Below are 24,018 nucleotides of genomic sequence, written 5' to 3' on the forward strand. Positions count from 1 at the left end.
AATTGAATGTTAGGAATTGTTAGAAAAGAAATAGAGAACAAAAGAGACTGCATAAATCCCTACAGAGTTCACGTCCCCTCTTCTTAAAAAGGGTAGCGCAGAACTGGGGAAGGTTCAGAGAAAGGCAGTAAGAAAAGTGTGGAAATGTCATCACACAAATGATGACTTGTAAGTCTTCAGTTTTGAGAAAATAGAATAGAGAGAATGATTGTTCTTCACTTCTTTCCAACATGATGTAGGTATCTATGAGCCCAGCACTTAAGCAGTTCATAACAAGCAAAAAAATCCGTGAAAGAAGATCTCACTGTGGTCAACTAAACACAACGACATTACTGCTGGCACAGGAGAACCCACATACAAATTTGCAGGGGGCTGAGATATATTCTGCAAAAATCATCACTGTATGTTTTGATACTCTTCCCTAGGCATCTGCTGCTGATTCCTATTGGAAAGAGGCTCCCAGACCAGGTAGACCTTTGGTTTGGCAGTGCGACCATTCCCATATTCCTATGATATATAACAGCATTAGAAGAATTTGTCAGTGGAGGAGCTGGAGTTTTCTGATAGTTTGACTGAGAGCAGCTGATGCTTCTCAGGTTTGAAGAGTATGAGGCTGAAGGGTAAGCTTATTTATTCAGATGTTGATGCTTGGTATGAGCTAAGTCTAATGAATGGATGATGCACAAGGAGCGAGAGGAAGGAGCTTTGCTTCTCAGAGCTATTACTACAGGCTGGCTGAACAGCAAACAGACTAGGGGCATGGGCAAAAAAAGGACTTGAGTGAACTCTGAGATAACTGCTGTCTTCAAGTTCTCTTGTAGCCTGTGGTCAATGGGCATCTTTCCTTCCCTTGCTCTTGATAACCAAGCGGTGCTTGGCTCTCAAACCACTCTCTTTTGATGGGTGAGAAAGTTAAGGGTATGGACATAGCCATACTGCAGAGCCTTCAGGCCAATGAATGTGCTCATTCCTGCTTTTTTTTTGCTATAGGTGCAACCAGAGTATCTTTTTGACTCTTGCTACCCAGCTGACCCGAGTGAGAAAACATGTAAATATAGATTTGCATATTTTACAGAACAACAATAGCTATGATCTTAGATTGTATTAGAGCAGCTTGAAAAGCTCCTGGTGCCCTGCCCTGGCAGCTGTACAGGTTTCATGTCCATGTATATCACATATAACTACCCGGACAGTTTTTAACTTCAGGTAAACCACTGGGCTGCTGGGCAAAATCATATCAGCATTTGTCCAAATTCAATGCTTATGATCCTTGAGAAATGCCAACACTTAGTTTTTGTTTTTCTCAAATTAAAATAAAAAAACTGAAATTTCAAAATTTACAGAGAAACAGCATTTGGGACTTGCTTTACTGGAAGTTATCAAAAGAATTATTATCAAAGATTTCATTTCACTGAAGTCAAAAGTATGTTTTGGCTTTATTATTGTGATTTTCAAGTAATAACATATTTGAAACGTTAACTTTTATAGTATATAATGATTGAAAAAATGAAGCCCTAATGAAATCATTTAACCTTTTAGAAGTAAAAACAAATAATATTCTTTAATTTTTTTTTTGATGAACTCAATACAGATCGTTGAGTCAGCACTTGCTAATGGAAAACAGTTCTTCTGGAACTGCTTCAAACACTCCTAGCAGGATATAAGACATTTAAATTCCAGCATGCAGATAAAAGCCCCCCCCCCCCAAAAAAAAAACAACTTGTACTCTAAATAGCAAAATTACACAAACTAAACAAATGTTTATGTTTTATGCCTGCATATCACACATGAGTGCTTGTGAATATTGTCTAACACATTTGACAGTTCTGCTGGTCTTAGTACTTAATTCTGCTTTTTTTTTTTTTTTCTCCTTTTTTTTTCCCCTCTCAATTTCTGTCTCCTTTCATCTTTACTTGCTAATGCTGGCTATAATCTGTGTTATATTCCATCCCATACAGTAATGCTCACAGGAGCATTTTGAAGTTAAAATAATTTTCAAGTATTGATTTTATATTCTGCTGTATTACAATGGCTCTTTCATCTTTGTCTTCAGAAGGTATTTTGAAAGCCACAGTTACTCAAACCTCGTACCTTGCTAGCAAAAGGAACAAAGGCTGAACGCTATTTAGCTCAAAGTGTCAATCAGGACAGAACAAGTTAAATAGCAGCTAACACATTGGCAGATGAGTAACGCAGAATGGTTACTAAGCAGTGCTGAGTGCTGTTTGTCCTAGCCTACCTCAGCAGCTTAATGTGTTTACTTATTCATCTGCATCTGTTAGGGTGTAGCCATTGTCAGTAATGGGTAATTTTCCCAGTAGAGACACGGTTTTGGGGCTTGTCTTACAAACCCATCCAGACCTGGAGGATACCGCTGTGATTAAACTAATTGATTTCAATAGGTGCTAATCATGCAGGCTATGGCAAAACGCAGTGATGAAAAACTTCAGTGTCCCTCAGACAACAAATGATTATTGCACTTCACCCAAATTCTCATATAAAGATGAGAATTTTTCCATCCTGATTTGGGTATCTATTCGTCATTTCGATAGCTGTACCTCATGCTAACCTGGTTCACTTTATCAGCCTCAATTTGCCAGTAGGAAATAGCCTGTGGATAAGGCCGATTCTCAGCACTGTAAGGAGACATCACTATTTAATGCCTATTACAGGGTCTGATTAAGCAAATGGAAATTACCTGACAAGTTGCCCCACATGTCTGCCTAAACGCTTGCTCCAGAGGTAATATTTACTGTGCCCTGACTTGTAGAGCTGGCTATGAAGGTGTCAGCTTGCTGTTTCATGGCTGAGCTTTTATTGAGGTTGGTTTCAACGCAGGGTGAATTGCTTTTCCCCTCTTTGTACGAAGAGTAAAGAGACAGGGAAGGAAGGATGTGCAAGGGAACCCTGTAAATGACAGCCTGAGCGGAACACCACACCTAGGTGCTTATAAGGGTTGCTCAGAGATGCTTTATCTGGAGAAAATGCTCAGGAGCAGAACGTAGCATTGCTGCTCCCTCTCATTGGGAATAGCCTTTATTTCATTGCAGCTTTCATTTCAGACTGTGCTGGCAGATGAGGGATGCAATAAGCCTGATTAAATTTCCATGATTTATATATCTGCAGCACACAGAGTCCATAATTAAGACAATGGGGGACAGAGGCCCTGGCCGTGATGTACAAGCACAGAACTTCACATGTCAGATGGGAGAGGGATGTGTGAGAGAGTACAAGTTAAAACTTGTATTTATATATGTGTATATATATATATATATATATATATATATATATATAAGACAGTATTGATCGGCGTGTTGGCCAGCAGCTTCCATATATTAGTATCTTCTTGCCATTTTGGAAGAAGAGAGGGTTAAGATGGGCTCTTCAGTAGCTTAGATTCGATTACTGAACTATAGAGAGATGTTAAACGAGAGGCTGTGGGAGAAAGATGACTGGAATATATGTGCCTGTAGTGGAGGCTGGTATCGTGAGCGTGGAAAAAGTCAGTGGGAGCATGGTGAGAACCTGCTGGCACCTCTGTAGAAAACTGGAGGAGGAATCAGGACGATCTGACTGACCCATTTAGAGGAGAGGAAGGAGAACGTGGCCAAGCAAGGTAAGTGGGGGTAAGATTGCAAGAAGAGAGTTAATTGTGTTGAACCTAGCTTGACAGATCATGGAGGATAGGGAAATAGCAATGCTGAATTCTGGCTGAACACTGCTCTGGAGAGAATAATTTGGAAGTGATGAGAGCAGGAAGCTCTTTTTTTTTTTTTTTTTTTACATACAACAGATGCATACCATATTGCAAGTTAAATATATGAATATCTGTAAGGTGGATTTGTACACAATGCATATACCATAGGCACCCTGTAACTATGGGATAAGCCAAAGAAAAGATTTGGGAATAAACAAGCTCAGTCCTTACAACAGGACAACGTGAAAACAAACTTACAAGTACCCATACACTGTTTGACAGCAGCTGAAGCTGTCAAAGCAGAATAATGTTAGTTTGTCCCAATCCTGCAGCAACAGACGTCTCGGTTTCCACCCCCTCGTGCAAAGAGTGCCCATGGCTTTCCCATCAGCCTGAAGTTCTTTGCTCAGCGTGATTCCATCCCTGCCAGATAGTGAGGCCTGCACTAATTGGAAGTAATGGGGGAAACTAGACAGGGATAGAACAACCAAATAAAAATAGGTTTGAGATGAATACTTCTCCTTAGCAGTCCAGGAGGAACTTGGCAAGGCCAGAGAGCAGTGGTGATGAGGAACAGGAGGATTTCCTCTGGTTTTGAGGATGGGAAAAATCTCCTACGTAGTTTAGTTGGCTTAATTTTTACCACGAATTTATGCCCTGGGGTGTTCATTTTGGGGTACTAACAGCCAGACAGCTTGGCCATGACTGACTCCATGGCTGGAGCAGAGTGCAGCCACTTTTCTGGCTTACAAGAGCAAATGTTCCTGCTGCTGTTTCCGTGTGGTGCCTCTCCCCTGGCTGCAGCATCCCTCCCCTGTGGCTGGGCTCCTGTACCAGGCATGCTATGCAGCCCCGAAGGTCAGATGGCCAAGCTCATTGGCATGGTGTGAGTGACAGCCCACCCTAGACACTGACGGGCCCACAAAAGGACACAGGCATCAGTCACATTGTTGTAGGAGGGTATGGGATCCACGAAGCCTGCATGACACGAATGTCTTTCATGCTCATAATAAATTACCTCGGCTCAAATGTCCCTGATGTATTTACAATTACAGCATACTCCTAGATTAGAACAAGCAGCTCTGCTTTTGCTACAGAAGTGGCAAAACCCGAGTCTCCACTTGCGTTATGGCCACATTTTGAATGTCTCCTTTTGGCAGCACGGCTGGGTCTTTGCTTGCTTCTCACCTCCAAGCCAGGTGGGCAGGTAGCAGGAGCTGGGACCAGGCATTGCACACCCAATGCTCCTGATGTCCTGAGCTCTGCCTTGGCTGGAGAAGGGGGATGAGTGTTGCCACCTTTGGGGTTCGAGAGGCTATGTCAGCTTGGATGCTGCCTGTTGGCTTTCCTTCCACTCAATACATTACCACGGAAAACAACTGTGGCGGAAACACCATGGCCATTTCTCCTCCTGCTCAGCAGGATGTGGTGAATACAAGGGATTTGTACCCGAGTCGCGAGGACGCTGCTGTCTGTGCCATGGCGTTCTTTATTCATTAACATTTTCTTACCTCCACACCTGTTTAATATTACATATTCAGCTTGGAAATACTGTCCTTTTTGTCCCCTTTTACACCATCTGTTGACACAATCCAGCCTGTGCCTGGGTAGGATCCAGCTGGCACACACGGGGGGTGAGCGCATTCGCATCTCCCGAAATTGCTGGTTCGGGGAGGGATGAGGGGAGGGGTGCGAGACTCAGAAGTCGCCCCGCGCCCCGATAGCACCGCAGCTGAGGAGCCCATCGTTGCCACCAGCGATGGTGCCCCGTGTTATCAATGCACAGCCGTCCTTTCACCCCGGCCTGCCCTCCCCTCGCCCCGACGTGCCTGCTGCAGTCGCGGGAACAATGGCAAGCGCCGAGTGCCCGGCACAAAGACAACAGCTGCACTCCCGGGTCAGGCTTTGCAGCCTCCTCGAACAATGGCAATGTGTAACCCCATCCCCACGCCCGGCCCCGAATAATTTATTTATAGATGCAATATCTCTTTCTGTGGTCTATTTAAGAATGTCTTTTCATAAATGCATGGAAATTGAAATTATTCTCTGCTTTCCCCCGAAAGATTAAGGTATCTGCACTGTACAGATAAATAGCGTAATTTTGGAGGGCGAGAGGAAGAAAAGTAATTGGAATGTATGTAATGAAAGACTGGGGGAAGTTGATTCATTGTTATGTGTGCATTTGTTTTTTTTAATTAAATATATTTCATTATTAGTGTCTTTGTAATAATGGGCACATGTTTAAAAATAGGAAAGAAATATTGAATTGGGGGGAGGAAGCCCTCCTAGGCAATGAATGCCCGTCTTTCCACGAAATGCCTGGTTGCCTCTTTGGTAATGAAACCTCTTTCACATGAACAAACTGTAAGTAGAAGCAACTGCTCGGCATGGAGAATTTTGTGACATTCGGGAGACCGTGAGTCATCTCTCACATGAAAATATGGTCAGCTCAGCCCACTGCTTCGTTCTCTTAGATATGGTGTTTGCAGCTTATGGGCTAAATGTATGCTTTAACATAAGATCAGAAATGGGGAAGATCACTTAGCTCCTTAAAAAGGACTAAAACCAGTAAGAATTCTTCTTCCTGGAACTTGTTAACGCCAGTAGTTTCAACGTCCCTATCATATTTTTCTAACAATAGCTCCATAATTCATTTAGGTTAGGCTTTTCCTTTCGCTACAACTAAGTTAAATTTTGTTTGTCTAAAACCTGTCCTCTGAATGCAGGCGGTTAGGAGCTTAGTGAGACTGCTTTCCCGAGTTAAACCCATTGGCGTAGGAGTTGTGAGCCTGCAGCACTTCGTGCATGCACCTTTTTGTGTGCTGGTGAACATGCACGTGTACGGGAAGTGGGACAAGACAGTGTCTGTATAGGAAAGCACTTTGGTATGGTTAAACATTCTCCAAACACCTTCATCAGATTTAATAACAAACTGAAAGCTCCCGTACACCCACGTGATGTGAAGCATGCTTTATCAGTTGCTCAGGTATAAAAAGAAACCATTTTTATATTAGCAAACACCACGTATAACATTATTAGCATCTTTATATAAAGTATGCTGGAAAATACATGGCCTCTTTATATTTTTTCCTGTCCACAGGAAAAGCCTCATGACTGGCAGCTGGTTGCCTGCCCTATTATCTGAGTCTGCGTCCAGTCTGGCTAATTACAGTCACTGATTACTAAACACTGAGCAGCACTGTCACCTGCCTTAGCCTGACAGGATTATACCATCTGTGCCACATGGCCAGGGTATGGAAAGCTGGTGAAAGGTCACAACAAGGGGCAAATAGCCCTTAATGGGAGGTACATGTCTGTTTACAGACGTGACAGCTGACTGTCATTAGGGTATATATGTGTATTCGCAGCTGAAGATACTTCCCAAGGAAGAATTAGTGGCATAGGAAGTGTGATTTTTGTCAGATTTTTTTTCCTACCCTGAAATAGGTATCATTTGATGGAAAGAGACTAAATATTGTATCAGACACACTGGAGTAACGCAGGATCAGATGTTTTTCCTCCTTGCCACCTTAGAAGTCACCGCCCGCTGTAGTAGTGGGCTGCCAATGCAGCAGCAGTAACTTAACTAAAATCTTTGGAAAAAAACTCATCCAGATAAACTGCTGCAAACCTTTGTGCAGACAAAATTGCCTCATTTAAAGGAACTGATTGGATATGTTCAGTTTGTGCTTGCCAGGGTAGCAAAATGATCTAGCTTACGTAAACAAGGACCGGGCCTTTCAGCCTGGTAGCAGTGCAGGACACAGAGCTCATGTCCTCGAGGTCTCCCCTCTCCAAAATCCCTGCTGCAGCACAGGTCGTGCATCCTCTTGCCCACAGCACTTGCAGCAACACTGCTCCTTCCTACGTGCCTTCTCTCATCTCCTCCCACGCGCTTGCAACTGCTCTCTGCTGCACCCAGCCTTCACTCCTGACTGCTACTTTTCATCCCTTTCGTGCTAGCAAAAGTCTCCTCCTTTCTTTTCCCTGGCACATGAGAAGGTGCAGCTCTTTACAGAAAAGATCACGCATTTCTCCTTGTTTGCTCTATGCCCTCATGTGTTTAAGTTTTGATTCTCCTAAGGGAATCCTGATGTGTTTTTTTTTTCATGTCTGCGTTGAGGCCTGCTGAGGTCAGGGGCCTAGCTTGTGCTCACGGCCTTGTTGCAAAGTCCCAGCTCAAATCTCCTCCTTCCTCCCCCTTGAGGGTCCCTCTGAGTTACCCTGAAATCCCTGCAATTTAGAGGCCACAAGGGCATACTTGGGAGGTTCCTATTGCTTCCAACAGTCTCTGTGTTGATTTTGTAGTCAATCTACACACGAGAGCATCCTCAGAGAGTCCTGACTCTGCTAGTACGTACCCCAGGCCCCACAGCACTACTTGGGAAAAGCTTGCACACTTCCCTCCCCACTTGTTGTCCCATGTGTGGATTTTTCAAAGCCTCCAGGACATAAACTTAGGTACACAGTTCTCATTTATAATTCAGAAGGCCTCAGCTGTCACCCCAGGAGCTGGCGTGCTACTTGGTCCTCCTGGGAGGAGACCTGCATCCTCCTGTTCACACAGAACTCTACATTGGTGCTATCTTTGCCAAAGTTTTCTGCAATGGGTCCCTGAATGGGTTTGTTGCCAATCAGATTATGTTGTAACTGCCAGTCAGTGCCATATGACAGTTAATAAGTTGAAAGAAGTCTGAAGCAAGGAAAACTACTTGTCATCATGCCTGCAAGATGGTACTAGCACTGAAGGTGCCATGGTGCCTCTGCTCCCTCCTGAGCGTGTCTAGGACTATCTGCGAAGAGGATGGCAACACAAGCTCTGGCATGGTCACAGGGTTGTTGGTCCTGCCGTCAGTTGTCCGGTGGGGACCACCACCACCACCACCTGATAAGGCCACTCCACCGGCCTTGGGTCATGGTCTGGTGGCAGTGTTGTTTGCTGGGTAGGACCCTCAAACCATGTTCCCCCAGCGTGGCTCTGTTGTTGGCCCCTGGGTAGGGAGCTTCCTCCTCCTCACTTTATTCTGGCTAAAATATGAAGCATTTTCAGCCAGAAAAATGAACAGTCTGTGCAACTAAGGGATGATTTATTTCAGTGAAGTAACAGTGTCACACACTCACTACCTTGCTTTTATTCTCCTTCCTTGAATGTCTTGTCTAAGCTCTCTCTTTTGCTGTCAAATTTGTATTATGTTTCTCCAGTTGCATTCAATTTGTCTGGTCATTATTTACCAGGTATTTTAGTATGTGAATGTAAGATAGATGTTTTACTGAAAAAGATGACTATAAATAGCCCTATGTATATCAAATCACAGTTTAAAGAAAAAACACCTGAATTCCCAGAAGGTGCATATATGTCATAAGTGAAGCAGTCTTACCTTTAATGATGAGCATATATATATATATTAAAAGTAAATATAATTTATTTCATGTCAAATGGGTGACCAACATTTGACAACCACTGTGTACAGCAATTTTCAAAAGGTATCAAATCAAGGTGTCTAATATTCTGAGTTTTCACATCTGACCTATGTGCTTTCCTAATAGTTGCTTGGATTTTTTATTTTTTATTATTATTATTTTTTTTCTGGTGGACTCTTTAAAATTGATCCCAGGAGCAGACATTCAAAAGGCTCCTTCATGTATGCATATTCATATACTGATACAGATAAATGTTGACGGGTCTGCTAATCAGCCAGTGGCATGGTGTGGGCAGCATCACCATCAGATCAGGGGTGTAATACTGGAGTGGAGATATTCAGTGATGATCTGGAGGACTGGGACAAGAACAAGGTGGAATTCAGTGGTACAAAGAACATTTTTTTTTTTTTTTATCCTCAGCTGGTGGTGAAAATTTCTGCTAGAAACCAAAAAGGAGCAAAATTTTGCTGCCATCAGTTACCACTTCATCACTTCAACCTCACGTGGATCAGGTCTGGTGCTGTGCACAAGTCTGATCAGCCACACTCAGAGCAGATAAGGGCAGACCAGAGCAGGTCTAGAAAATGGTTACTCAGATGAGCAGGGAACCTGGCAGCTTAATTTGTGAGGGACAGCCTTGGGAGTGCAGCTCATTTAGCTCCTCACGACAAATGCTGAGGGAGAAAAAAATGTGATTGCTCTCTTTAAATTTATCAGTGGCGGCAAATGCCAGAGAGGGAGAGGAACTATTTAAGGTGAAGGACAATGTTGGCATAAGAACAAATGAGTGTAATCTGGCTATGAATAAATTTAGTCTGAAAATTAGAAAATGGTTTCCAACTATCAGAGGAGTGAGTTCTCAGCTTTTAAATAGGAATTCAAGAAACCCAATTCCTATTCAATCCAATTTGATAAGATTATTAAAAAGATGTCTGTGATAGGAGGGGACTAGGCTATGGCTTAGAAGGTCTTCTCCACCCCTGACCACTGACAGGTGCAGGTTAACTCAATGGGATTCCTGCCTTGAATATTCAGTAGGGTATTATATGGAGAAGTTTCAAAAACTGGGACTCAAATTGTCGAGGAGGTGCCCCAAATTTGTGATTCTTTGGACTTTAATGTCTCTTTCTGCCTCTGTTATGCACCTGTGAAAAATGGAGGATAATTCCACCCCTCCTCCCCATTTAATCACACTGGGGTATTGTGAAAACGCCCGCACTGTGGCATTATGAGAATATAATATTTACTGTTTGTGTAGCACTTGGGAGTGCTGTGAGGATGAGTACCAAAGGAAAAAAAGCTGTGCTGAAATTAATAATTTTGGCTGCACAGCCAGGTTTGAATTACATGTAGTAAATCATGCCTAGGGCTACACACTGAGTGAGAAGAAAATAAAATATTGAATAGCTGCTCATTAAGCGAACACCATCTTTTCCGTGAACTGAATGAGGCAGGGTCCCATGGAAAATACAGTGTGTGATTTTGTAATTAAAGATTAGAAGAGAATTAGAATTAAGGTTGCACAAGGCTTTCCATATGGCTTTTCAGCATTGAGAATGTAGATTTTTTTTTTTGTTTTTGCTGTTTCTTCTTTTTTTCTCATGTGCAGCTGACCAGTTAGCTACCTGCATGCAGCACAACTCACACCCAGACTACAACTGCGGGGGACCTTGTACGTGTGCAGCATGGAGGTGTCATCAGATGGCACAGGTCCGGACACGCTGCTTCTCCCAGAAGACAGGAGGGACCGCCTGGGCGTATTTGGACAACCAGCCGTGCTGCTATCTTGCCAGTCCCGGTGCAGGGAGATGCTCCGGAGCGCATTGCGCTGTGTGAACAACGCCCACAGTATTCTGCCCTTGGCACCAGCAGCTGGAGAAGAATGGGAGAGCTGCACCGGCTTTCCCACAATGAGCTCCTCAGAGCTGGGCAGAGAATAGCGTTCTGTCTAGTGGAGAAGCTCGGAATTTATTTCAGCTCAGTTTGGGACTCACACGGTTTCTAGAAATTCTCTTTAAACACAGTTTTGGAAAGAGATTAAAATGTAGGCTTTTGAACCAAGAAGCTTGGGCAGCCCAAGCCAACTGCCTTCCCCATGAATTTGGAGGTGTGGAAGGCTTTGGCTGTGAAGCTGCCGATCTCTGGACCACCACACTGGATTAGAGAGTTTGGGTATCTTTGTTTCTCTCCTTCAGTCAAGGACGGATTTCTGGGGCTGCTCAGCTCTATCTGAAGAACCTGCATTTCCAGAGCAGCCACTGACAAAGTGGGCACAGGCCTTGGCCAATTCTGAAAATCTTGACTCAGACTCTTCAGAGGTTGTCCAAGAAGTACGTATGTTTCTCAATGTTTGGAAAAAATAATTATTTATAGGCTCACCCAGAACACCGAATACTTTACTGGATATTTCATGTGTGAGTTGGTTCACAGGAGTCTGGTGTGACTGGACGTACTACACAAATTACAGACACACCCTGAACTTGAAATACTCCTATTTTACCAGAGCCAATCATATTTCCATGTTTGTTTGTCATAATATGTATCTAATAACTGAATGTGTGCTGATGGCACATTCCTAGTAACCTAAAACATTATCAAAAACACAGGGCTATCTCCAGCTGCAGACCCTGTTTGTGACAGCAGTGTTTACTATTGAATCACAAACCACAGAAAACAGTGATTTGCACAAGAACGGCTAATGCATAAGAAGTGTGGTGAACTTTGCTTTTGCACAGGAAGAGGGAAGGAAGAAAAACATATTTATCTCACTCGTGGCTAAACGATAGTGCAAACCAGTAATTATGTGTAAATTATGACCTTGCCCCCTTGCAGTCAGCTCCTCAGTAAACATGACCACATTTGATTTCCATCCCCTCAGCAGTCCAAAGCGTGATACATGCATCATTGTTTTCAGAGCTAGTTCAATGCTTCTCTTGAGATATTTTTTCAATGACAACCTATATTTTTAGAGATCAAGATCTTAAATGAAAAGCTGGGCTTTTCCAGGTCTGGAGGATTGTCACTGAATTATAAAACTTTGACAGTGTAATATTAGCTTTTATAAATTTTGATCTTTCCTTTCACACTTTTCTATAGCTAAAAGACATTAAATATAAGTTTAAAAATTATTTTTATTTTTAAATATATACATGTTTTTCATTTTCATTCAATATTTTGTAATATTTTCAAACCTGGACAAATGTTGAACAATTGAAGAAAACGAAGTGATAAAATAAACCCCTAACTTGGATATCATCCTCTGTAATCTACATGGAAGTAACAGGAAAAAGAAGAAAGAAAAAAAAAAACAACACACAAAAAAAAACCAGAAGGAATGCATAAGAAAAACAGGAAGGAAGCCCACAGAAATACATTTTAAGAAACACAGATTTATTAAAAGAGAGCATAATAGAAAATTTCACTGAAGTGGAAGTGACTTAGAAAATTAATGGAATTTATTTCAACTTTTGAACAACTCTGATTATTCTATTTACTTAAACAATACCAGGCGAATAAGAACTGAGCCTCCGTACTTACATATTATCATGCATTTCAGTGTAACAAAGTGTAGCTACACATAATTATCCTGTGCTATCAGTTGTTGAAGTGGTATTCATTATTGCCTACCTTAAGCTGTCCCATAAATTTGCTCTGCACTGGTAAGCAGATATCAAGTTCTGCCCAGAGATAGAACAAAGCTGATGAGTAAAGGGAATCTTAGTAACTAAGTTTGTTGATGCTTATATTAAACTTCAGAAGTGTTTTGAATAAAAGCAATTGTTGCTCTGTGAATAGTCGCATTGAATTTCTTCAGCATTTTCCTCTCTAATAACATTCTCGTGAAGTAGAGACACATTCGGTTCCCTGACTTGGGTTAATGCAGAGCGTGTTTGGGTGCAGAACTGCCCCGAGCAAATCCCCTTGTGTTGGGCGAGCCCACGAGTGATGGCGGTGCCTCTCCAGGAAGCCCGAAGGCCTTGGTATCAGTGTTGAATGCTCCTGCGCAGTGCTGAGGTTTCTGGTGGCACCTCCCATGGTCGCTGGAGCAGCTCCTCACGACCCACCACGTTAACTCTTCCCAGGCAACACTTCTGGGATCCCTCTGTGGTCTTGGTGCTTGCTGTGGTGGGACGGGGACGTACCTGAGGATGTGCCGCCGCGTTCCTGTGGAGCTGCTCCACATCCACGTACGTGAGTTTTGGTGTAAACCCCCGTCAGACCAGACAGCTTGAGTCAACAGCTCCACCACAGCAGTCGGAGGCTTTTGTGGCTAGATGGGATTTAAATAATTGGCAGGGCTCAGAACGAAACCCGAGTTTAAGAGGAACCCTAACTTGACTCCGCGCGTGTGAAATGCTGTTCACTGCTGTTTCTCCTCGGGGATCACAAATAGGTTTGCTCACATTACCTAACCGGGGCTAGAGCAGACCTTTTTCCCACTAAGGCACACCTTTAAATACTTTGCAAATATCAGCAAACCGAGTTTCACAATGGGAGTTTCTACCGGCGGGCAGGTTGTATCATCAATTTTGGGATGAGGAAATGAGGCAGGACTGGCAGCTGGCTGCAGGCCACCTCACTGTGCCTGCGTGGCACAGGGTGAAGGTGCCGCGGCTGGTGGGGATTTGTGGCAGAAGAGAGCTCCACCCCGGCTCGTGAGTCTGCTGGGGAGCAAGGTCTGTCCGGTGAGTGACTGCAATCCCCTCTCTGGTGCCTTGCAGAGGCCTCCCGGGGCACCCTGTGGCTGCTCTGCAAAGCGCTTTGCCATCCCTCACATCCCTGCTCGTCACTCAGGAGGAGTGACGTAGGTTTTGTAGCATGAGGAGGGTGTCTTGGGGGACAGGTTTCCAGCAGCTGGTCTGAGAGTGGAGAATCGGATACATCCTTTCCAATTCCTTTATTTCCCTTTTTTTTTTTCTTTTTTTTTTTTTCTTTTTTTTTTCTTTTCTTTTTTATTGGGCTTAAAGGGGTTATTTAAAGGGACCCAAACACTAAAAATATGCTGCTGTAGTTCATGAAATAGGGAAGTCAGGAATTTGCTGTGAGTCAGTGGCTGATTGTAAACTACAGCTTGGGCAGGCAGGGAGGCAGGGAGGGCCTGACTCAGCAGATGCCGGAGCCTTCAAAGGGATTAGAGCTGTTGCCAAGGCGTTCCACCCTTTTTTCCTCTTTAAATGTCTTAACTATCGTAGTCTTGCATTGCATTATATGTAAAAAACATGTATACTATTGAATTGGCACATCCAGGATGGAGAGCACTTAAACATCAAGATTTTCCTGAAGGATTATGGCTTGATTGTATCTACATGTGCACACTATTTCATCACTGTGTAAGCAGCAAAATCCTTTCCATACAATTAAAAACCCTCAAGCTTCATTAACACATTAGCTGGAAACATTTCAAAATAGGCAGTCTGAAATAAAACAACCTGAATCTTCATCCAAAATTTTTTTTTTTTTTTTACAACACAAACGTGTCGTTTGGGCCAAAACATCCCGTCCCCCAGCATACCTCTGGAGCTGACGTAGAGCTGCGTCTCTAGGAAATCACCCCTGTGAGACTTCACTGCAAGACGCTGTGCTTTCTAAGGGGCCAGTTCCCCATGCCTGTTGCCAACCCATTTCATAACTTCTGCCTCTGTGCAATCTTTTCAACTGAAAAGATAAAAACACAGGGAGTTGGTCTGTACTTAAAAAGTTTGCTGGCATGGCTATGGTATAATTACAATAGCAAAATCCCTACTGTAAGTTCAGTCCTGCCATCAAAAGCCCTTTTTGTTGTTGTTATAATGTAATCTGTACCACGAACTGGTTTAATTTCTACCAGCAAAACAACTTTTTTTGCTGGCCTAAGCTGTTTCTCCATTCAGGGTGTTGGCTGTTGCAGGACAAATGCTTTACCTACATCAAGTGGAGATGTGCCTAGAGGATGAACAGCCCTTTTCCCCTTGCACTCTGAATATAAAAGGGATTAGGAGGCATATGACAACTGTTGGGTCAAAGGAGAATTTCAATCCACCTTTCAGTCTGCCTCCTTTGCATAAACTCTGTTTTTTAAGTCTCTGTCTTCACTCTGAAGACTTTCTGGGTTGCCAGCACACCCCAGCACCGTTTCTGATATTTAAGGCATTTTTGGACTGATAGACTAAAGAAGATTACATATTTCACATTACCATGACTTAAAACCTCAGGTTCTCATCTCAGGATAGAAACACTGTTCCACAGCTACCTTTTTTGCATGCAGACTATTATATATTTTTTTTAATCCAGCTGTGATTTTCTGTATAATGAATTTCACTTGCTGCTCCACTGTGGCCTGGTGACCCCTGATGCTCAAAACCAGGCTTTTGCACTCACCCGATGAAAACAAGCAATCCCCAGATCACCCCCAGGAGCTTAACGCAGCTGGTATGATGCAAACATCAGGTTGCAGTTATCAAGTTCAAGGCCCTTGTGCCTGCTCGGCACCTCGACGCAGCAGGCGCACATGGGTACCAGCACATCTTCCTAACACCTGATGCTGTTGGTGCTATCCCAGAGATGGGAGCTGGGGAGGGGATGATCCATGGGGCAGTGATGGAGCCATTGATAACCTCTCTCAAAGCTGTCATTTTAGCCCATGAGGACAAGTACTGACATATGGAATACACAACTTTTTAATAAGTACATGTGGAATATCATTTTCCAGGCATATTTACTCGTTTTTTCTATTTAATGTCATTTCAATATTCTGTGGAATTGATACCAGATATAATAAAATGCAGCAATGAAGGGAGAATTATATTATATATGTATATATATTTAGCTTGAGAAACAAATGCTTCAACCTGTTCTAGAGAACCTCCTAACACTTCCACAGTAGATCACCAGAGCCATTTTCACAGTATCTTATGCCAAAAAAAAAGAAGGGACAATCTGGAAGGAACAGGTGTATTGGCTCCTTTTGCTGCTTGAAGAGGTAAACACCTGATTTGCTGCTACTGCAAAGGAGGTAAACATTTAGTGCCCAGAAAGTATCCTTCCCTCTGAGAAAGACCCACTGATGTCGACCTAAATAAATTCCGACAGTCAATCTGTTTTTTCTCTCTCTCTCTTTTTAAAAGAAAAGAAAAGGAAAGGAAAAAAAAAGGAAAAGGAAAAAAAAAAAAGCTTAATATCCCCCAGGGAACTGGCTCTGATTTTGTATTGCAACTGCTTGCATAAAAGCCGAACAGGCTGTAAGACGATAGCGTACCTGGGTTTCCTGAACTCTTCTTAGGCAGGAGCAGTGCAAATTTGGGAGTGCTTTACATCTAGTATTCCTATCTTAGCATGCACAGGTTTATCCGTGAAAACAAGGTGGGCTTAGTAGCACTCTCAGTTTGTAAGCATATTGGTCGTGTTACTCTATGAGGTTGCTTTAGCTTGAAGAAAGCTAACTGAACCGTAATCATTTGGGCTGACCTTTTTCGTGCTGGTGGTGTGCTTCTGGCTTGTCATTGTCAGTGCCTTCCAGGATATAAAGTTCAGTCCAAACTGTTCTCAAGATGAGGGAAAGTGGGGACAAAAAAAAAAAAAAAAGGTAATTTTTGCTGCTGTATTTTAGGAGGCATCTTGTTAAGACTTATCTCTGCAAAAATCTTCCCAGTTGTGGCCAAATTATAACATTTTGAAAACAAAACTGACTTGGTGAAGATTTAAGCAAAGCTAGTGGGCAAATAATCACATTCAGGTGGGCCTGGTGGAGCGTCTGAGATGTGCCTGGAGAGCCCATCGCACCCGCTCCGTGGGGCTCCGTGTTAACTTCAGGCCCTCTGTGTGTGAGGCAGCTGCTGGGGAAATCTGGAGAGGAGATGAGTTGGATTGGAGATGGTAGACCTAGACTGGAAGAACAACAAAGGGTTCCTGCTATCAGTAAATGCCTCTTTTGCTTTACTTGCTTAATGAAACAAACCTGAACATCCCTCTCTTGGTGTAAGTCCTTGCTTTTCTTAGATTGCTCGTTCTCCAAAGAAGCTTTGTTCATACTTATACAATGATTTCTTACGGTGTTTAAGGGTTAACCATCTTCATAACTTTAAATATAATCTCCTTTGTTTCTCTCTCTCTCTTTTTTTTTTTTTTTTTTCCCCAGATTAGGAGATGATTTCCTTAAACTGAAAATAGGGCCAAAACTCCTAAATCCTGGCTGAAGGGTTGTAACATTAGCAGCAGCTCTCAAAATCACAGCTCTCATTAAGCATGACCTGCAGCGGTACTTGTTTTTTGATCTGATATCTAGCTCTTGTCTTTGCTCTATAGTGTTTTTCTAATTCTTTAGAGAGTGTCTGCAGCAACCAAGTCTTCCTGAGGTTTGCATTCAATTTGCAAACTGCACGTCTGAAGCTGAAAAATAAGCTCCATGTTTTTGTGGTGCAGCGAGGTTTGCCAGGCCCCTTCAGAAACGACAGAACCGGGTTGTGGTTTGTTTCAGTTGACATGGGCTGCAGCCGACGTGTGAACCTTTCGGTGCCCTCCCTGAGTGCACGGCCCCCTTCCCTAGATGAATGTATCAGTGCAAATTTATTTTAAAAACACCTGCAGAGAAGCGGGGAACTCTGGTTTCTCGTTTTGCCTACGTGGTTTTAAGACAACCGTGCCAACACCATCCTTCGGGACATCTGTGAACAACTGTTTTCCACCCACTGTTGTAGCCGCTCAGTTTTAGAGCTCTCTATTTTCTTTCTTGAGCTCTTAAAAGATCTTTTATAGCATGTCCACTGGACACTTTTCACAAGCTTGTTGCTTTAGTCAACCGGTATGTGTATGGGAATTTTTTTTGATAGTCCAGGGGCCCATGGAATTGCTGTACCCTTCTCACGTGTTTTGGGGTAGGGATGCTACAGATGGCAGCATTACTGCTGTGCTCAGTCTCTGCACAATTTTGTGTTGGTTTATTTTTCGTTTTCCTCTCTGAGGGATGATATTTCTTTTAAAATGAGTGGACTTTTTTTTTTTAAAGCTTTAGTCCAGCACCTCTTCCCAAAGCTGCTCACAAGCTCTGTTACGCTTCTCTCTGTTACCAAATCATGCACCTCTTTATACCCTCCAAAGGCCTTGCGTTTTTCAAGCAAAATGTGTTTGCCAAGTGAGAGTTTGCAGAGCCAGGGTCTCCCTGTGGGAGTGTTGAACATGTACAAATGTCACTAGGTTTTCCAAACAGCACCTGCCAGAACCCTGCTGGTGCACCACTACATCAGAGCAGGATCTGGCATCAGACCTCTCTCCAGAATGTTTTCCTTTAGGGGGGTTGGATTTTTATTTTATTTTTATTTTTTTTTATTTATTTTTAAAATATATGTACTTAGTTCTAAGCAGCTCTTTTGTGTCTCTTGTAGTGACCCCATCTAAATAGCTGTTTTTTTTTTTCCCCTTGCCTTCGTCTATTTAATGCCTCCTCCTACTTTGGCCTGGAAGAAGGAGAATTTCCCAGAGCAGCGAATTGTTGACTGAATGCTCTCTTCCACTTCTGTCAAGATTTGAAGTCCTCGTCCTGGGAAGATGTTTTCAAACTCCTTCTCATCTGTCTTTACTGAACTTGTGTTCTCTCTCACTTTTATCCCATTGATTATTCTTTTTCTTGTGGTAGTATCTTTTAAAATTTGTTACTTATGCATACCCTTATCTGCATAGAGGAACAGTTATTTCACCTCTTTATTTCACAGTACTGTTCCCAAACCTGTATAATTTCTCTGAATTTATTTTACTTTTCTTTCATTTTGCTAAAATATTAAGTAGCATAGAGCTATGACCTAGCCCTAGAGGATATTTTCTAGAAATATTGCTGCCTCTTTGTTTCCGCTTATCTTTTAAAACCTATCGAAGAACTAACTTTCTCACTTAAAGTGTGTGAAGCTGGGTTTGGTTTCACTCCCATTTCTTACGTGACTCTAAGTTGAAAGTCGTAGAAAAATTCAGGATCATTATTTCAGTGCTGCTGCCTTTATCAGCTAAACTAATATATTTTAAGAAATAATCAGTATTGTTTGATATGACCTGCTTTTGATAAACCTGTTGTTTGCTGTCACTTTTATTACTCATCTTAAACTCTGTATTATTCAGATATTTCATCTGCTCTTCTGCTGTCCTCCTGGCATCTCCGTCACAGCAGCAGGCTGGGCCATTTACACTTCCAGTCATTGGGGTAGCATCCCTCCTCTGCCAGGGAACACGAACTTAACTACTGCTTTACTGAAATAACAACATTAGAGGTCCAATGGCCTTCAACAGCTCTTAACACATTGAGACTACAAGTTACCTGGACTAGTTCATTTTCATATATTTAACCTTACGTACCTAGATCTAACTTCTTCTTGAGTATTTCTTCTTTTGCTGGTGACCCATCTCCAGTTCTAAACTATTAGCTGATACTTATTCACTAGTTTCTGCTTACAGTTTTTTAGATTATTGTCCATGTTCTTATGGTTATTTTGAATCTCCTTTTTTAAAGCAGGTTGTCACGTTAATCCCACTTTTTTCTTTATTATGCTAGTATACAGTGGTTATAGTATAGTTCACTATTTATACATGAAAACATTGTTTATTATGGTCTTTTTCAGCAGAAATTTTCTTAAGCACTTTCCAGCTATTATTGATATTTTTCTTTTTAAATTTACTCTTCCAGGTTGATTTTGTGCATAACCATTCTTAGCTTCATGCACTTGGAACTTTCACAGTGCCAAGCATATAATTCTGTTTGCACATAATTACATCTGCTAAATGACCTAAGCAACAGCTAATTTCTATTCCGTGATCAGTTATTCTGTGGCAGACTGAGGTGTAATGCAGACTTCTTTTTGTGCTGATACAATACGTTTAGAATATGGAAACCCATGCTCAGACCACTGGTGCTGAGGCCGTTGGAGAATTCCTCCCCTCCAGGTCTCATAGTGACCTGATTAATTTTATTCCAAATATTTTTATCTTGTGCTGAAAATATACTTCTATTCCTCCTTTTTCAAATTCCCCATTTTCATTAACATCATGTTCCTTGGTCTAGTCAGCAAGTAACCTGGGAAGCTGATTTCATCTCTACTAAGATGGGGTAGCCTGAACTCTGCCAGTCCTTCTCTCTATTCAGTGAAAGCCAAATTTCCATAAATCCAATTTCATTAAATATTTGCTATGTACTGACTTTGTCAACAAAAAAATCACAAATTATCCTGTAAGTGATAGCCAGCATCCTCACACACCTTTAATTCAGCTTCAGAGTTGATTAACTTTGTATAATTTTAAAGCAGCAGCTTTTTTTTTTTTTGGGGAAAAAAAAGTGATTATAGAACTAACAGTTGTGTGAAACACACACAAAAACTTAATTAAGATGGCACAGGCAACATCTGTTCTAGTACATTACAGTTTATGAATGCTAAATACACAATGTGGTTACCTTGTTTTGTGTACGTAGCACATGTATAAAGGCTTTTCAAACATTTTCATTTTATGCATCCCTATAAGTTTTCATACTGAAGTATGAATCCTTTTAGCTGGAATTTTTCCAGATACTTTTGTAGACCCCTTAGAAAAAAAAAGAAATCCATACCTAACAGAGGTATGCAATGTACCAGTCGGAAAGCACTGACATAAAGCAGACACCCATGTGGTTATGGTGATAAAGCATTTTCTGAAAAAGAGATAAAATATTCTTCCTAAAACATCTGGATCTCCCTAGTCTTGCACCTGAACTCACAAACAAGTGCACTTTATCTCTTTTGTTAGCTGAGTTGCAGCTAGAAATGGGGTCTCTGCTGCAGCTTAATTTGGTCGATAAGTTCCCTTTCTTTGAAAGGGACTGGGAATAAGTGAGACAGCAGTGAGAAGTCCCCCTGGCACCCTCCACGCTGCTTGGGAAGGGGCTGTCCCATCATGGCGAAGCCAGAGGCGAACGCATTGATTACTGCAAATCCTCGTTGGGAGGAAGGGGAGAGGGAAAAGCAAGTGTATCGATCAGCTGGGGTTAGCGGCGAGTGGAGAGAAGGAGAGGGAGGTGGCAAAGGAAGGGCAGCGGAGGAGATGTGGAGCAGGCACGTGGTCTGCTGCCATGGGAGCCAACCGCTTGAATTTCTGCCATCGCCCATTAGCGGAGGCAGCAGCAAAAGTGATTAATGTCTCCTTGGCAGATGAATAACTCTTGTGTTGCTTCCAACAGAGGCTGCCAAAGTTGGACAGAAACCTGCTAAAGGTGCTCAAATCCTCCAAGTGGGGAGGCTGGATGAGTAGGCAGAAGTTTAGTTCCAAAAAAAGCAGCCTTTAAGGAGCACTTGCAGGATGTGCAGGGTCCAGAGCCGATGGATGGCTGTGGGAAGAGAAGCGGGGTAATAACATGTGCTTTAAAGGAAAGCCAGGAACTCCTGAATTTTATTTTGAGGACTAACACTGACTCTCGGCCAGATCTGGGCAAGGTGAAATCTGCTCTCTCTGAAACCACAGGGAGGTTTTGCCTTCATTTCAGCAGGGTCAGAATGTCACACTCTTCGTGAAGAAGGAATAACACTGACTGATGTGGGGAGAGTAGTCTGGGAATAAATGAGTTACCTTTCACAGTGATTCAGCTGCAACTTGTTTTTACTGCTATGAACCACATCCTACAACCCCTTGCATATAAACTTAATATTAAGCTTTGGTTTTAAAAAACACAAGAAACCTCACCAGCTGGTACCAATACCACTCCAGAGGCTCAGCACAACCACAGCTTGCACCGTCTTGTGGCCCCATTACGTTTCTGTGCCCCTCCCATAGCTGCTGAGCCATGAGCTCGCCAGAAATGCCTTCAGTCCCTCATAATCAAAAAGTAAATATTTAATATGTGCTACCCTGCACTTAGCATGGATGGAGCTGCATTTGTGGCACCTGCCCTCATGTTAGAAGTCTTAAATTTAAGTTTAATCCCAGAGCAGAGCTGAGGGGGAATGTGAGGGCTGGGGAAGGGGTGAGGGAACAGTTAATTCTCCGTCTGATACTGGCTGGGATCCTGGGTTATTCTGCACTTAGGGCAAGGCTCCATGCCTGGTGGTGAGGGAGCTGCTGATCACAGCCAAGGCTAAAAGGGACCAGAAGTGCCTTGTCACGGGGTCATGGACTTCTGTCATGATTCCCGTTCATTCACGTTACTGGAAAATGAAACAATTCCCCTTAAATTCAGGAAGCAATGCTAGTTTCAAACTTACGTATGTGAAAGACTTAGTTTCCTTATATTAGAAGGTGTCAGGATAGCTTTCTTTTTTTTTTTTTCCACACAGGCAGGTTGCTCCAGGAAAGAGGGGGGGTTAATTAGGTGAGTAAGATGTCTCATAATATGTGAGAATTAAGAGGTTTCTGTTTGCATGGGACTATGAAAACTTTTTTGTGGGTTTTGTTATACACGGCTTTGTACTCTTTTAGTTTCACTTTAGTTTTTTGTGTTTGACTATGCCCCAGAGTGAGAACCACACAGTTTGACTTGGCTTACAACAGAAATGGCGTGAAACAGCAAAGCCTTGCAGCGAGAAGTCGTAAAACAAAGTCCCCATGCTCATCAGGGAGCTGGCTGCCTGTTGGGAAGAGTCAGGCTACTCAACTCCATGCACCACAGAGAAATGGGGCACTGTGCTAGACACAGCTTAAAGCTGAACTGCAACTACAAAGGTTTGGATCGGTTAAATTTCACAAACACTAAATAAAATTTCAGAAAATCACAAAGCTGATTATCATTGAAGGATGCCGCTATGAAACATTTCAGTATCCTGGAAAGGACCGTTTTTGAAATGACCATTTATTTAATTTTCATACAGCTTATTCTAGGGTGTGTGCTAAACACAACCCTAAATAATCAAGAAAGGACAGGTGACAAGTTTTCCAGATCACACACAGTTGTTTAGGACAGAGGTAAATAGAACTTAAATAAAATAGCCTTAATTGTAAGTGAATGATGAGGAGTTCTATTTTAGTTATTACCATTCAGACAAAATTTCTTGGAGACAATGGAGATAATTTTCAGAGAAATCTCCCATTAGTGTTCAGAAAGGTTATAAAGGTAAGTAGCACTTTACGAATAACTGGGGAAAGAAGAATATAAAAATGCAACTCTATAAATTTGTGTACCCACCCCACATAATGGAAGTAGTTCCAGTTGGTCCTGTTCAAAAAATGATACAGCAGAATTGGCAACAGGTAAAAAGCTAAGAGCTATAAGACAACCACAGTAGATTAGTACTCTTTGGTTTGGAAGAGATAAAGTATCATGATAGGAATATTGCAAATGTTTGTAAGATTTTAGAGGTATAAGAGAGAAAATTATGCAGATTGTATGCTATTTTCTTAGTCCAACAGATTCGGAGGAGAAATTATTAAATAAGAGTGAAATGTATATAAACACAAGGAAATTCTCTTTCACGCACTGTATAATTATGTAGAATTAATTGTTACCGAGTGATGTGAAGATAAAGAAATATAAATGGTCTCAAAGGTATTAAATGGAAAAGAGAAACTTTGTCTCTGCATAGCAAACAAGCTTCGCCCATCAGTGAGGTGTGCAAGTCTCACACGGATGGAGCAGGGGCATCCGTGCATTACCCCCACGAGCATCGACTGCCGCTGCCACAGCCAGGGGCTGACTGGTACAGCAGAGCTCGCCTTCCACTGTGGGACCTTCCAGTTTTGTATTTCTGTGTCCAATTTTTCAGTTTGGAGTTGGAGATTTGCTTACTAATTTGACAAAAGTTGATCGGGATGAGTTGGAGTTTCTGGCGGGACTGACCATCCTAATTTTGTGTCATTCTTACAACCATCACATGAATCAGATTTATTTGCATTAAGGAGGGAGCCAGGCTGTATTAAGAAGGAATTTGTGACTTCTTAGGGAGGAAGCTTGACTTTAGAAGAACATATTTTCTCTCTGAAGCCAGGCA

General features: G+C 42.3%; 1 long non-coding RNA gene across 1 annotated transcript in view; it reads left to right on the forward strand.

The window, feature by feature from the left end:
• The window catches only part of LOC308194806, a 67,341-nt gene that overhangs the window by 28,527 nt on the left and 14,796 nt on the right, over nucleotides 1–24,018 (forward strand). Inside the window, exon 4 of the long non-coding RNA XR_013950880.1 lies at nucleotides 10,728–13,803. This is a non-coding gene — a long non-coding RNA (uncharacterized lncRNA). The remainder of the gene's footprint in view (nucleotides 1–10,727; nucleotides 13,804–24,018) is intronic.

The sequence above is a fragment of the Anser brachyrhynchus genome, assembly GCF_964034855.1.
Source record: "Anser brachyrhynchus genome assembly, chromosome: 4".
In the NCBI taxonomy this organism is placed as follows: domain Eukaryota; kingdom Metazoa; phylum Chordata; class Aves; order Anseriformes; family Anatidae; genus Anser; species Anser brachyrhynchus.